The sequence below is a fragment of the Xiphophorus maculatus genome, chromosome 7 (genome assembly GCF_002775205.1).
Source record: "Xiphophorus maculatus strain JP 163 A chromosome 7, X_maculatus-5.0-male, whole genome shotgun sequence".
NCBI classification, from domain to species: domain Eukaryota; kingdom Metazoa; phylum Chordata; class Actinopteri; order Cyprinodontiformes; family Poeciliidae; genus Xiphophorus; species Xiphophorus maculatus.
This window is the reverse complement of record NC_036449.1, coordinates 17,460,477-17,475,964: the sequence shown is the minus strand read 5'-3', so window position 1 is coordinate 17,475,964 and position 15,488 is coordinate 17,460,477. Positions and strand designations below refer to the sequence as shown.

The window sequence follows — 15,488 nt, the reverse complement described above, 5'->3', positions numbered from 1 at the left end:
TGGCATCAACTATAAACCTCGCTTTACCCATCACATCTTCAGGTACTAAAAATCCATATGTCTCTGGCATAGGCCTAGTGAGATTTGTTAAATGCTCGCAGTTGTTTTTTCTTGTTTATTTGTTTTTTCCTCATGTCATGGCACCACTAGAGGAGACACAACACACACTTTAAAATCCCCTGATCTAGTTGATTTGAATCATGTGCAAATCTATACCTTTAGATCATTACAAAGTTATGATAAAATATAATTCAACTCAGTCCTTTTAAATTTTATTCTATTTTTTTTTTTTTTTTTTTTTTACTAACAGACTCTGAACAGCTTCATTCTGTTTTCTCTACTTTTGTATTATTTCGGCAGGTCCACCTTTGAACCAAACATTTTTAAGCATTATTCTTCGCACCTGGTGTGCAGACTGATACGATCTTCTTAAAATTGTTTTATTTATAATATAGAAAGTATATAATATAAAGGAGTTAATAGAGACATTTGTATCCTACTTTGAACAGAATATATTTTACATTGAAAAAAGTGTATTTTTTAGAATAAACAGTTTACTGTACTTTCCTTTGTACAAGAACATTTCTGATTATGTCCTGCTGTCAGGCTGCTTCATCTGAAATACTGTTGATCAAAGGGCAATAAAAACTTAAATCCTATTGCTTCCTTTGTCTCTTTACAGATCAAGTACAAGTCATAATGTTTAATCCAGTCACATAAGTGTAATTTGTACTTATAGATTTGTTGAGTGATATGTTTAATCATTATTTATTTGCATAGTTTTTGCCCCAAATTATATGCATATAGAAAGAATCCCAAAATGTGTTGTGTTGCATCAGCTATGATGGTAAAGCCACTGAAGTGTGTTTTATGCAAACTAGTAATCTAATCTAACCCCACACCTCCACTCCGGTGGGAATAGTAGTGGATGGACAGATGGATGGACAGATGGAATGGATGAATGGACTATTACCTTTGTTATCATGCAATCTATAAGATTGTTTTTTGTCAGTTTGATTTTAAACCTTAGACTTAAGCAAAAATACAGGTAAAGCCCTTGTTATTTATTTCTCTTTTAGTAAAACTTGTTTCTTTAAAAGTTTGTTAAGACTTGAATCTTTCAATATGTACAGTGCATAATACTGTAAATATATTTCTGGAGGAAAGTAAAATATCAATGGATAAAGGTCTAGACAAGATATCCCTGCTGGATGAAGGAGATCTTTGAGGCCCCAGGCAGTTCTGCATGAAAAATCGTCATGCCTCTGTGTCGTTCTGTGGAGATGTAAAGAATGATGCATATGCGAGCTTACTGACCAGAGGCACTAAACCGAATTGACACAATAATTTTTCTCCACTGGAACAAAACCAAAGTGCAGAAGGCAAAATGTCACAAGACTGAATGAAGAGCATATCAAATGCTCTTTGATTGGAATTTGAATGGGAGACGTAATAAACTACGTGGCTACAGAAGAGAGATGTAGCAGGTGGGGATAATTGTTTTAAATGTACCACATAAATCCAAAAAACCCAAACACACAAAATAGCCCAAAAAGAGTAAATAAAAAAAATGAGCGCAGCAAAATAGTGAAAGATACATGCTTCCATTCAGCAGTGTCTGATTATGTCAACACACAAGAGTTTGGCATATTTTTGATGCAAGTCCAGATCAGTTGACTGAAAAGAAAGGACTACAGAAACAGCCAGACTGAGATAGTCAGTGTTGTATTCAACAAAATAGAGATAGAATCTCGTTGCAAAAATACAGCAGTAAGTAGGCTACCCTCAATGCTAGACATATAAAGTAAGCTTAGATGTAGTTCAACTTCTTTGGTAACTGTTGTCCTGCATGTACCAAAGATGTTAGATGATTATTCCCTTGGGCTTGTTGATAAAAGTAAAATCAAATTAACCTATTTATCTATGTATTCATGCGACAGACTGTCCAGGATGTCCAGGATGTACCCCGCCTCTCGCCCGGAACCTTAGCTGGAGGCACCTGGACCCCTCCCGACCCCACTAGGGACAAGGGTGTTAGAAAATGGATGGATTTATGTATTTATTTATTTGCTTATCACCACTAATTTCATTTTACTGATTTATTATTATTATTGTTGCTGATGTTATTTAGTATCGTTACTCTTTATCAGCTATGACTATAATCAAATACCTCAGGTCACACAATATGTTGTTTTACTGGAGCTGTAACATCTGCAGCGCAGACGTGGGGAATGAAAACAGTCGCACGGGCGGCTGACTAAAAAATTCTCCCACAGCCTCAATCTACCTTGCTACTACCGACTGCGGTCAAGCACAGCCTTCACTTTCTCCAATTGAGTGGATTGGTGAGGAATTTATCGGATTACACTCTGATTGGTCGGCTCCTCCTCGTTGAGCGGCGCGTCAGCCTCATTGCATCACCGTCATGATTCTGCCCCCCCCCCCCCCCCCCCCCCCACCTCCTCGAGCTCTGGGATGCTGAGGCAGAACAGAAGCGTATCGGCGGCACCACGAGTGAGAGTAGGATGAGGACGCAGAATGAGGTAGGGGCAGCAAGGATGGCTATTTTTATTTCCCATCTGCTATGGCGCGTGCATGCGCAGGTTGAGCTTTTTCTGTACGGTTGTGAAACGCAGTGAGTCGGGATGTTCCTACTTTTTCAAAGAATCCTGCAGTGTGGGGGATCCATCTATCCTCTACTTATGTGTCCTTCCTGGTCTCTGTGCGCTCAGCCGAGGTATTTCGGGCGTCTCCTCCTATGTGGCGCTTTTGATCTCTGCTTATGTGCGTTAGGGTCATACCCATTTGGGTATTTAGCGACGCAGCTACTTAGACTCAATCCCCTGTGAGCACACACTGATCTCTGTCCTATTTGGCAGGGCTGCCACCTCTGCGCTCCGCGTTAGAACTGCGGAGGTTGTCCAGCTGGGCGATGAGGAACAGGAGCTGCATGGTGTTTAATGTCAAACTTTGAAAAACATCCCAGAACAGTCAGGACATCTAGATGTTTTTTTTTTTTTTATTCCGCTTGATCTCTAAAACATACAAACTTAAAACTTTCTCATTTTATTTAAGCTTGTCATTGCTCCCACTGAATGTAATCAGTGTAGTTGAGTGTGTTAGTGGACAGCCTCTGCTAAGTTTAAAGTAATACTGTAGAGATAAGGGCAACATATTTCTTTAATTTTAAATTATTTTAGGCAGTGGAAAACACCTCTTGATTTTAAAAAATCTGTGATTTAAAAAAAATATGTAATGCTCTAACTTTGAATATCTAAAAGATGTTTCGGAATATTTGACTAAATTTAGATTTGCACCTGTCTTACCTATGCAATGACCTGTAGAAATTATTTTAGACTTTCTTCATCAAAACAGAAAGTCTTGAAAGTATTTTTCTATACTTTCAGAAAAGCTTTGTTCTGTCATCCCAATGTGGGACTATCACTACTATTTTAATGGGAAAATGTAGGCTATCATTTGTGAAATAAATACTATTCAAAACAGTAAGACAACTACAAGAAGAAAAAAGTATGTTTAACACTTAGCTGTGTGGGAACTTTTCTTTACATGCTGACCACAGGTGAGGGTGTATTTTTGTTGCTAAACCCCTTGTTCACACCATGACACAGTGATTATGTGTGTTACTGTGTGCTTCTTGTGTGTGCTCTCACTAATCACTTTTCTCCACGTCTACTGTGTGTAAAGCCTTAATCCCCGATTTAAAGTACTACATCTTTGCTTAGTCAGTGTTGTCTGCCTTGTTGCACTGGGCTTACAGTCTGCAATTTATGTCAGTGTATTGAAATTCATTCCGAATAAATATTGTTGGAATATTTATGAGGCAACTGGCGAGGAGAAGAGATCACTTGGACTTTAGTACCCTAATCTGAAAGGATAAATTAATGATCATTGTTTGTTTAATTTTGAAATGCCTAATGCTACCTCTTAGCATATGCTATTTTAGATAATAATATACATAAATGAATGACAGACAAAAGCAGATGGGATTTGACTGCATGCCTTTTAATAGCAGACATGCATAGTTGGTGATGGCGTTTAAAAAATAAAGGAAATATCTATTACCTTTCTATTTGCTGTGGGATCCTTGGCTGATTTTTGTTTCCAACCACATTCAAAAATGACAATGCTTTTTGAAGGGGAGATGAAATGTTTCAAGAAACAAAATAAGTCCAATTGCATTCTACTTTAATACTTGGGACAGATATTACCGTGTTTTGTGCACAATGGCTCTTGATTAACAGCAAAGGACCTTGTGAAAATCTACAGGGAAGAGAGTCCTGTCCGACCGGGGTTATTAATAAAGAGGTTATTAAAGAGGTTATTAATCCAAACGTAACATAAAAACCCAGATTACACTTTTCAAACACACTCAGGAACAAAGACCTTAATTTTTGGAAATATTTGTTAAAAAGGGAGACTCTTTCAAGCTTGGAATATCAGCCAAACTGTGAGGAATGTGGGTGGCAGCATATGGAAATATTGAAGCAACATCTTTAGACTTCAGTCAGAAAGTTAAAGCTTAAGCAAAGACAGGTCCTCCAAATGCACACTGACTTAGTTATCCTGCCATATTAGTAACCATGTTGTTTATGGACAACAAAGTTGATGTTTTGGATTTTTGCTAATAAAGCTCTGATCTCAGTCTGTTGGAAAATTTGTTTGTCAGATCTGCCTACTAAACCTAACTCAGATACAGCCATCCTATCAGGAGCAATGGTCCAAAATTGATGCAGATTATTGTGTAAAGCTTGTGGAAGGACACCCACAACATTAAAATAAAGCCATGCTGTATAACAGGCAATTCCACCAATGTATACATACTCTTAAAAACATAAAATACGAAAAGGTGTGATCTGATTTATTGCCAGACAGTGAGCAAAAAGTCATGCATTTTAAATTAAGTGCATACAAATATTTGTTTTCAGGTGTATGTAATTAAAGGTAAGGACAACTAAAGATCTTTGTTTTAGTGTGATGCTAATTTGTTCGTACAGCTGCTGGTAAAACTGTGGGTGTTTTAAGTTTTTGGTTGGCATTGCAGCAGTTTATCAACATTGTGGTGGGTATTAGCTAGAACAAATCCTCAATAAATGCTGTAAAAAAGTCAACTCTCCCTAAAATAAAGCTTTATTTAACCAGATTAGTCCCACTAAGATCAGATACCTCTTTTGCAAGGTTCAAGTCAGCAGCTGTATAATTGCAATAAAGGCAAATAACACACATTAGAATTTATTCAGAGAAAACCCTTGCACGCACACAATGTGAAGGTTTGCAGCATATTTCACAATAAGTATAACTGTGCAAGCAGCTCCTGTTCCCAGCATTTGATAAAACAGTTTTTACTGATAGTAAGTTACACATTTCTAGTAACCTATTGTTCCCCATTTGACTCTAGGACTGTATTACGTCTTTGTAGTTTATTAAGCTTCCAGTTCAAATAAAATTCACATCCTTATTGTGAATTTTAGATTTCAGTGCCTCCCTCAAATGAAAATCCTTAAAATAGGTACATTTTGTTTATTGATACTGTGGCAGTTTTGACAGAAACAAATTCCCTAAGGCCCATTTGCAAGAAAGATAAATAGAATAAAACAGAACATTTGTTCAATCTAGTCTAATTTGTTTTAAACCAATACAGATCAATTGAGTCCAAATGCAATCTAACCAAACTCAGAAAATTAAATTTGAATTACAAATTTGCCAATTAGATTTGAACATTTGGGAAATTAACATTTGCGAGGGGAGAAGGGAAGTCATACACAGTGAAGATAATAAACTCCCTTTTAAACTGAAGAAATCACAACAGGGCCAGATTGATTAAGCACAGCAATCATCCACACATATCTAGGGGATCAGAGGAAAGAAAGGGGATATAAACAATCCTAAACCCCCCAGGCTTTTGATTCCAGCTGTTGGAAAAAAAAATGGAAGAAAAACATTAAGTTATTGAAAACAACAGCAATATTAAACCCGTAAATGGAAAATAAAACATAAGTCAGCAGATACCATCATACTAGCAGTCAGTATCTCTACCTTTCAAGAACAGGTGGGCTTTATATTCTAAAACATTTTGTCGCATCTTCTTTTACTGTAAAATAAAAGTCCCAATATTATCGCAATTTCCCTACTAGAAGGATTTTTCCCTTTTGTCAGCTAAACAGATTTATAAGACTGATATATTTAGGATTGGAGTACACTAAAAAAAATATCCATTTTAATTTAAAAGGTATAGCCAACAACAGCAGCACTTTGGTTACAGAAACATTTGCTATGCATAAGAGGAAAATAAACCTATGAGCATGTTCAGCATAAGACGTCATGGACTTCTTTAACAGGTAACAAAAAAGTTTCCTTTTTGGGAGACCTTTCTAATCATTAACAGAGAGTTAAAGAAACAAATGAACTTCTCAATCATATCACAATTTATATAATACTTTCAGTATTTGATAGTAAAGAAGAAAACTATTATGTTGTCAGTAAAATCTCAATCTGAGATACTTTTTAAACAATTGTGAGGTGCATGCAGAAATTGCAGAGCAATTCACATTGGACATGACATAACTAGGCTTTTTGTAATACTCCTGCACCCTGTAATTCCCTCTGAGAATACAAATGAAACTGACTCAAGTCCTCATATGGGCTGCTCATGAGAATGATATGAGTCATATATATAAATTCTGAATAACTGCTTTTGACAGCTTTAGGGGTTTGATATTTATTTTGTGATACTTGGTGAGATATTTATTATATAACGCAGTTTCCCCCATTATGTTGAACAGGTTTGTGTAAAATAGAAACAGAAATATCTCTGGATTGTATTTAAACCGGTCTACTCTACACTGCCTAAGTCTTTTACAGGTAAGGTGGAATATCATCAAATTCACTCTGGATTTAGCTCCAAGATATTTCTAGCCTCAGTTCTTCCATATCATGTTCTCATGTTCATATTGAGAAAAAGTTCATAACTTCATGTAAGGCCCTGCTACTGTTCAATCAGGCATCATTATTTTGTCCACATGTGGAGCTTAAGAGTCCAAAAATATATAAGTTGTTGAAATCATGAAATGTTGAATTTTAATGTAGAGGTTTGAGGACTGATATATTTTATTGAATTTAATATGAATGTGTTTTGTTTTGTCTTTTGTAATAAGAAAGTATCTTTTCAAAATATTAGCCTTTTAAGATGCAACACATAAATAGCAGAGGCAGCCGGTTATATTACAAGAACCCCAATTAAACAACAACATATCTCTGTAATTGATGTTTTATATGCATTGTGCTATGTTATGTAGACTTTTATCACAAATTTCTATACATTTTTTTATTTGTTATAGCAGCACTAAGTGTTAGGGCAGCATGATTGGTTATCAGAGGCATGTTTTGTACTTATTTTATTGATTATCAGATAGCAAGCTGCTGGCTAATAAGATTGAGACAAAGTCAAGCAATGCATTATTAGAGACTCAGAGGTCACAGTAGAAATAGGCTGTTTGCACTAAACCGATCTCTTGATCAACTTGATATTCTATTGGTTGTGATTTATTTTTCAGTTTTTTGTTAGTAAATTTATTTTGTTGGAAAATAGCTTTCTTTCTGACTGTTTGGTTGCAGATTATTGTGTAGGTTACATCTGGATTAAACATGATTAAGCTGATTGAGTTCTTGTTTGAAAGGCTTGACTGGATACGTCCCAGTGTATCCAGCATAGATTGGGGTCATTAAAGACTTTAGTCTAATTATGAGCACACCTTCGTTACATATGTCGGTTTTCACATTATTGTATTGGAAGTATTGGAAGGTACAAAACTGCAAGAGTCATAGGTCATAAAAGAAGGTTTATTGAGTTTAAGGGCTACTACAGTGTATAAGGTACAACCTGGAGATATTCCTTTTATTTGCTGTGATTCTAGCTTAACCTTGTGATTGTTTTCTATTTTCTTTGATTAGAATCTGCCATTACAACTACTTGAAGAAGATTTTAATTAATTTTCTCTAGGTAGATTTGATAGAAAACACTACTCAATGAAAGTGTTGTTAGCAGGTATGAAATACATCACATTTTATTAACTTAATAAATGATTACCCTGTATATAAATATTGACTGAATGATATCTTTTGCTAGGGATGCTTGACATGGAAATAAAATTTTTATATCAATATTTTTAACTCAGCCTGTATCTACTTGGCAACTTTAAAACATCAGTTGAAGGAGCAGCTAAACCTGAACATGGTAACTGCTTTATAATACATCCTGAAACAAAGTAGAATTGAATCAGCTCAAGCGTGCCCAGCAGATGGAAAATAGTTTGAAATGAAAAACTAATTAATCCAGTTCTTATATAATTTTTGGAGCTTGCAGACATCAAGTAATGATGGAAAATTCTTATCCTAATAGATTTTTTAGGGATAAAGAAAACATAATAATCCCCATTTCTGCCTTGTGCAATAAAACTTGGCACCTGAGATTTGGACAGAACAACAAAAACATGGTAGAGAAATCAGAGGAGTAAAAGGGTGGTGGGGAATTTTCATAAATATTAGAATAGAGCTATTCACAATTAAAAGAAAGAAGGCCTCTGACCTATCAGAAACATCTTACCTTTACTTTAGGAGGGTTTAGGTTCCATTTCTGTTGTCCAGTCCACTGCCTTCCAGCACTTGCATTGAAAACAAAATGTGATCTAAAAAAGAAGAAAATTAAAAACATGCTAAAGTGCAGTCTGTCTATTCTACAAACCTTGTTATTGTTTTCTGTTTTTATATGAAAACCAGGTGAAACCTTGTTAATGTGAGTTTTATGTCATAATTATTCCCAGAGGTAGTGAAAAAGGCTTTTACATGTCGTTCACCTAAAATTATGGGGGATGACTTTACTTTTCCTCTGATTTGAGGATGCCAAGTGTTTATGGTATCCAGCTTACCTCCTGCTCTGAGCACCCACTTATATTCCATATTTATGGAACTGGCTGCTTCTTTTATTTATACATTTAGATCTGTATTTTGTTGCCAAACTATCAGTGTTTAACTCTGTCCGCTAAGTGATTCTTTCCATATTTAACCCATAATCACCATGGCATTCTCCTGTTTTTCATTGATTTGTTATTGTGTCTTAATGTCTGCATTCCTCTCTTTAATAATTCAGATGCTCTTACACTGCTACTGTAATTGCTTTTTACTTTGGTCTGCATCTTTTAGGTGAACTCTTAAGCACACAAAGAGTTTCCTTTTATCGTTGTTGATATTTGATTTATATTTGTTTGGATTAAATATACTCCTTATTGGCCTTTTTTATATATATTTTTTCTATTATTTGTTGTAGTCTTGCCACAAACAGCACAATCCTCCAGCTTTTACATGAGAATCATGAGATTGAAATTGACACTCCAAGTAAAATGAGCATGTAACCAACAATTATGACATTTATGCAGGATTAAATGAATACATTTTACAATTTCCTACAGTTTTATCTGTTTCTCTGTGACAAATAGTGAAGCTGTGTTTTGCAGTAAAGTATTTAGTAACAAGTCCATTCCATGAGTGGTTTAAAGGTGCCTTACTTGAAGAATGATTGTGAACAGGGTCCTTTTGCAGTGTGACTTGATTTCCCCAGTGACTCTCCAGCAAAAGTATATTTTATTGCTGTGGAAAAAAAATCACTGTGGACAAATTCTATATAGGATGTGACCTTCAAGTTAAGAAAAAGAGAAGTTACAACACAACACCTATTTTGTTCCTGTCACTTTTTTGCTTTCTTTTATACCTTGTTGAAATTGTAAACTAGTTCCATTTATATTTAGATTTAACAAATATGAAATACAGTGTTTTATATTATTTGTGCTAAAGTTGTAATAATACACTGAGAGGGTGGTTAATGGTTGTTTGGATGCTGGAGTTGTAGAGTGGATCTGTCTAATGGGCTGCTGGAGATACTCTCTTGTCCCTCCATCTTGCTCGTTGGATGATAGATGGATATTTCCAGTAGAGGTGTTTTTTAAATCAGTAGGTGATACTTCCGATTGTCACAAATAGTAAAGTCATCTATTTAACTGATTCATTCATTCTGTCAGATTATAAAATGTGTAGTGATACACATATGTTTCGTTGATTAACTTGTAATTACATTAGAAAAAAAGAAGAAAAGAAAAACTAAACTAATTTAACCAAAAAAGGGTTTTTATTTTGAGCTGTATAGTGTTAAGAAGGAAAGTTATTAAGTTAGCTTAAATTTTTGGAAAAAGCATGGCTCTCCTTCCTCCTGTTAGCCGGGTCGCGAGCGGATCTCGTCACAGCTGGCAAGGAAACGGCAGGCACAATGACGTCACAGATCACATAGTTTAATTCATACTAAGCACCGCATGAATCCGTTAACAGAGCTGCAGAGGTACAGAGATATACATTTTATACAGACAACATGAAACAGACAACACGAAAACACATAAGACAGACAAAGGCGCCCACGTGGAGAAAAGATGAAAAAAAAACTCTTCCCTCTCCGGTGATGACCTGAAACTATAAACCAAAAGGGTGTTTCCCTATTTAATATATGCAAAGAAGGCGTTCTGCTCTTCGACCAATTAGAACTCCCTCAGGCCCCCAAAGAAAGTTGGGACTTCCTGATTTATAGCAAACGTGTCTGTTTTTTATCTAAGCAGAGGGCGGACTACCCCGTGGTCATCTCTGCCTGATACGGAAGATCCCTGGCGCCAAACGTCCTAAGATGAGATTTCACAGACACCTGCGTAGCCCCCACTCCCATTGGAATGCAAATTTATTGCTCTGTTGTGTCAATGGGGAAGAAAAGGCACTGCTTCCCCCATGCTCCACAGAAAACTGTTCCAAATAAAGTGTTGGCTATCCCTTTACACATGTCGTAAGATTAAGTGTATTTTAGCATTAAATAATCATTTTCCTTAGCAATAGTCACTCACCCCTTCCCTCTCCCTACTCAAACAAACTCCTCAAAGTCTTTTTGTCTCACCGTTACCACAAAACCCAAATGGGACACCGGTAAATGAATCAGAATTCTGTTTATTAACGTCTGTATGTGAAGCAATATCTGTTGTAATGTTTACTGTGGTAAGATTTGTGTACTGCTTTTTCAAAAAGCGACAGCAGGATTTTAATAACTATTGAGTTCATTTTATTATTCATTTTTAATTCTGGCTTCTGAGACATCCCTGAGGACCTTGCTTTTTTCATTTTTCTTTCTTTGCACCAAAAGTGCCTCCAGTTTTCAGCAGATGGTATGTTCCCCACACAATTTGTGTAACGCAAACAGCTATATTTTTTTCAAAATTCAAACCATTTTGCCCTGGGTGTTATTGAAATAAATAAACAAAAATAGGGAGGAGTACCCCCAAACATTCACATTAAATCTCAATTTTATTTTATGAGCTTTATCTCCATTCCAAATGAAAAGAAATGCAACCTAAGCTGGCATTCTCTTATTCACTATGTGGTTTATTGTATCTAGAATCTTTCAACATCAACGGCAGACTTGGGTTGTCCCAGTGGAAATTCATAATCTTTTAACAGTATTTGGACTACGGACAAAGCTGAGACATTCATTAACATTTCAACAATTCTGGATGTTTTTTTTTTTGTGTTGTGAGTTAAGAAATTGTTTTCTGGTAGTAAAGAACATTTTAAAAAATACATCTAGTGGTATTGTAGCTGTACAAAGTGGCCTTAAAGGGATCAAGCTGACTTTTAAGATGTATTCTGAAATACCTTTCTTCAGTTTCTGTTCCCCGGTAAAGCATCTTTTGTGCACAGGTGGGAAGCAATTTGATGCCTAGCAATATATCAAGGTTGAGTTTATTTATATGTATGTGCATTCCTCTGTCACAGCATTCTCTGCATTACCTCACCATTTTTTTGGCATGCTATTACTTGAAAGCTTTTCCAACATGAATACACTTGATGCCAATGAACCTTTTAGTTTCCGCACCATTAAATTTGAGTTTTAATTAATGTGCATGAGAGAGAGATATTGTAATATGCAGTTATGAATGTGTCTGAGTTAATCACAAATCATTTTGTGTTGATGGAAGAATGGATGGTATGAAATAATGAATCTAATTGTCTGCACATGTTTACAAAAGACTTCTTTTGAAAAAAAATGATCATGAGAAGAAATCAGTGTTTTCTCGTGGAGGAAATGACCATTATGTTGCTACCGGTAGCCTACACAGGCTACACACTTATGAGCCTACGCAGGCTCATAAGTTCATAAGAACATATGTTCTCTTATTTAAAATCACCCTAAAACAGTCTCAAGTAATTGTTACATATGAGGTTGAGACATCAATGGCTTCATTAGTCAGTTCATTAAGAGATGCAATTTAGCCATTCAGACAAATTTCTCATTTTTTATTAACAGGCCACATGCTTTATTGGGGCTTATCTATACGGCTTATGTAGACAGCGAAGAAATTGTTAAGAAAAATGATTATTTTTTGGTGTTTAATATAGCCAATATACGACATGTGTAACAGTTATATACAATACTTCTATTTGGAACAGGTCTCGTCTGAGATGCGGAAAGCAGACAAAGCAGGGCCTGTTTTCCTCCCCCTTTTGACAGACACAGCAATAAAATTTACAGTCCGAAAGGGGTTGGAGACTTCTTGGCGCCTCTCCCGTATCAGGCGGAGAGGGACACGGAGTGGCCCCCCCTTTCGCTTGGACAAAAAGCAGATCACCTTGGAAGCTGAGCTGTGGGAAGGGGAGTTTCCGGGGTTCTCTGGGGGGCCGAGACAGGGCTCTGATTGGTCGGACAACGGAATGCCTTCTTTGCATATATTAAATGGGGAAACGCCTCTTTGGTTAAAATTTCAGGTCAGCACCGGAGAGTGGCAGAGTTTTTTCATCTTTTCTCCACGTGGGCGCCTTTGTCTGTCTCTGTGTTCGTCTGTCTTCCCCTTGTGTGTCTTTATTTTGATGAGAAAAATGCATGTCTCTGTTCCTCTGCAGCTTTGTTGTTGATTGTTTTGTATGAGATTAAACTCTGTGATCTGTGACGTCAACACGCTTTGTTGTTGTTTCGTTTTAGCAGCACGCGGTCGCTGCAGGTCGCTCACGGAGAACGTCACTCACCGATCCCGGGCAAGATTAAAGAGGAAAAGAGCCAAACGTTTTGTCCAAAGCTAGCATTAAATGATCCTCTTTTTTAATAAAATGTATTTATTTATTTCTATATTTTTTATGTGAAAGAGACTGATAAAATTAACCTAGATCATTATCTCAAAACAATATGATGCGTCGTGTTGATTATAATCACAACCAATTAGTATCACCCGTCAAAGGTAAATCTTTATCCAACCTCTTATGTTGCACCTGTTAATATGCATTGCAAAATTATCTATGCCTATGAAAAATGTTCACATTATTTTTTTCACACCACAGTTACACACTTCAATTTATTTTACTCAGTTTTAAGAGATAGTCCAACACAAAGCCGCAGCACACACTACTGGGAAAGTAGAAAGAAAATGAAGTCTTTATGTAGATGTGCAAAACATACATTGAAAGGCTAACAGCTGCAGATCCAGCAAAATGTGGTTCCACAAAGTACGGATAAAAGGGCTGAATATGAATGCAAATCAAGCACTCCAATTTTTATTTGTAAAAATATTTAAAAACAATTCATCATTTGCCTTCCACTTCACAGTTATGTACTACGTGGTGCTGGCCATCAGTTAAAATTCCAATAAAATACATTCAGGTTTATGTTCGTTATGTGGAAAGGTGTCGCAGTCGGAATAGTTCTGCAAAGCACACCAATTCCTTCTTGGTTTAAAATATCTATTCCTTATTGTAGCATAACTATTGTACGCATTAATGATCTGTGTCTTTAATAACTGAAAAAACCCTACTGCACTTTGACTTAAAGAGAAATATTTCTGCAAGTGAGTCAAGGAACACTTGCTTTTGCATAGCTCCAGTAATTATTCTTCTCACAGCAATTTTATTTGATCAAACCAGCACTTGTCAAAAATACATCATATGATAATGATGGAGTTATGAGAGATGTCACAATTAGAAATAGCAGAGATAACAAATGAAAAAGATATTTATGATCTATAGATTAAGACTGTTGCAAGCAAACAGTAACATATCAAATTTGTAGAGCTGCAAAAAAGTAAAATTGGGAATAATGTTTTCTGTCTTGAAAAAAATATTAAAATCACATGCAGAAAGAGGCTATGCATGTCTCAGACTTTTGCAAATATGTATGCCTTTATACAAGAAAATCTGTTAATCACACCACTATTTTAAAGTGAACTCATATTTCCACATATTTAACAGGACAGACCCATATGCAGCTCATGAAAGACTAGTGTATAAAAAACATTAAAGATTAACCTCACAACCTGCTCTTCCTGTAGTCATCATGCATACATGCAAAAGGTCACATCTCCAAAAATGATGAGATGTGAACATGGAAACCATTATAAATGCACATCCAAAAGAGCTTTTCACTGCAATTTTAGTCCGAAGCCCAGACCGATGATCGACCACTCAAAAACTCAAACATCTCTTATTTTTACTTTCTATTAGGGAGGCCCTACCAGATTTCACTAAAAAAAACTCTTCGGTGTAAATGCTGGCACTGACTGGACACTCAAAATTAGTCGTTTTCAGTAGAACTGAAATGAAGTCAGACGCAGCAGAGATAGATGAAAGAGATGTTATGAAACTACTTAAAAAGAAAATCTATTTTTCTTTGCATTGTCTAGATCAGGAATCTCCAGCTACAGTCCTGAAGAGCTGGCATCCTGCAGTTTATCAATGAATCCCTGCACAATCACACCTGCATCAAAATAAAACAACTCATTACCTGGCCTCTGTAGAACTGGTAGACATTGGGAGGTAATTGAGACATTTGATTTAGTCATGCTGGAGCAGAGATGTATCCAAAAGTTGCAGGACATGGACTCTTGAGGTCTGGTCTTAGAGACCCATAAGCATGGAGACTCTTGTGGTATCTGACTGCACATCAGATCTGAGTGTATTTCTTGGTTTTAGCAATATATCCCAGAAGATTTCATTTACGTAAATAATGTTTTATGATACTTACATTCTGGTATTAGACCACCATGAGTTCAATTTGTTCAGCGAGTTTGTGTTCTGTCTTTCTTTTGTGAGGCTCCTGACATTGGTGCTCCCTGATCAAGAATTGGACTTATCTTCGAATTATTATGAAGGTCATATGATTTGGGTCATATGTGCAATGTGCTGAGATTGCAGACTGCCGGGTGCCACATATATGGAGATTGGTCCCAGTAAAGAGCAGTTTCAAGGTTTTGTGTACACGCGATGGTTATACTATAGACCAGTGGTTCTCAAATGGGGGTACGCGTACCCCTGGGGGTACGTGGAGGTACTGCAGGGGGTACGTGAAGCTTTTCAAAATATCTTTAAAAAATCAGCAGGCACCTCATAATAAGTCTTGGGTTCAAATC

The 15,488-nt window shown here is 36.3% G+C and overlaps 1 protein-coding gene across 1 annotated transcript in view; it reads left to right on the top strand.

The window, feature by feature from the left end:
- The first annotated feature begins 2,464 nt into the window (after window positions 1–2,464).
- The window catches only part of b3galt1 (beta-1,3-galactosyltransferase 1), a 49,415-nt gene continuing 36,391 nt past the window's right edge, over window positions 2,465–15,488 (top strand). The window contains exon 1 of the mRNA XM_023337235.1: window positions 2,465–2,543. The gene's annotated coding sequence lies outside the window, so the exon portion shown is untranslated. The remainder of the gene's footprint in view (window positions 2,544–15,488) is intronic.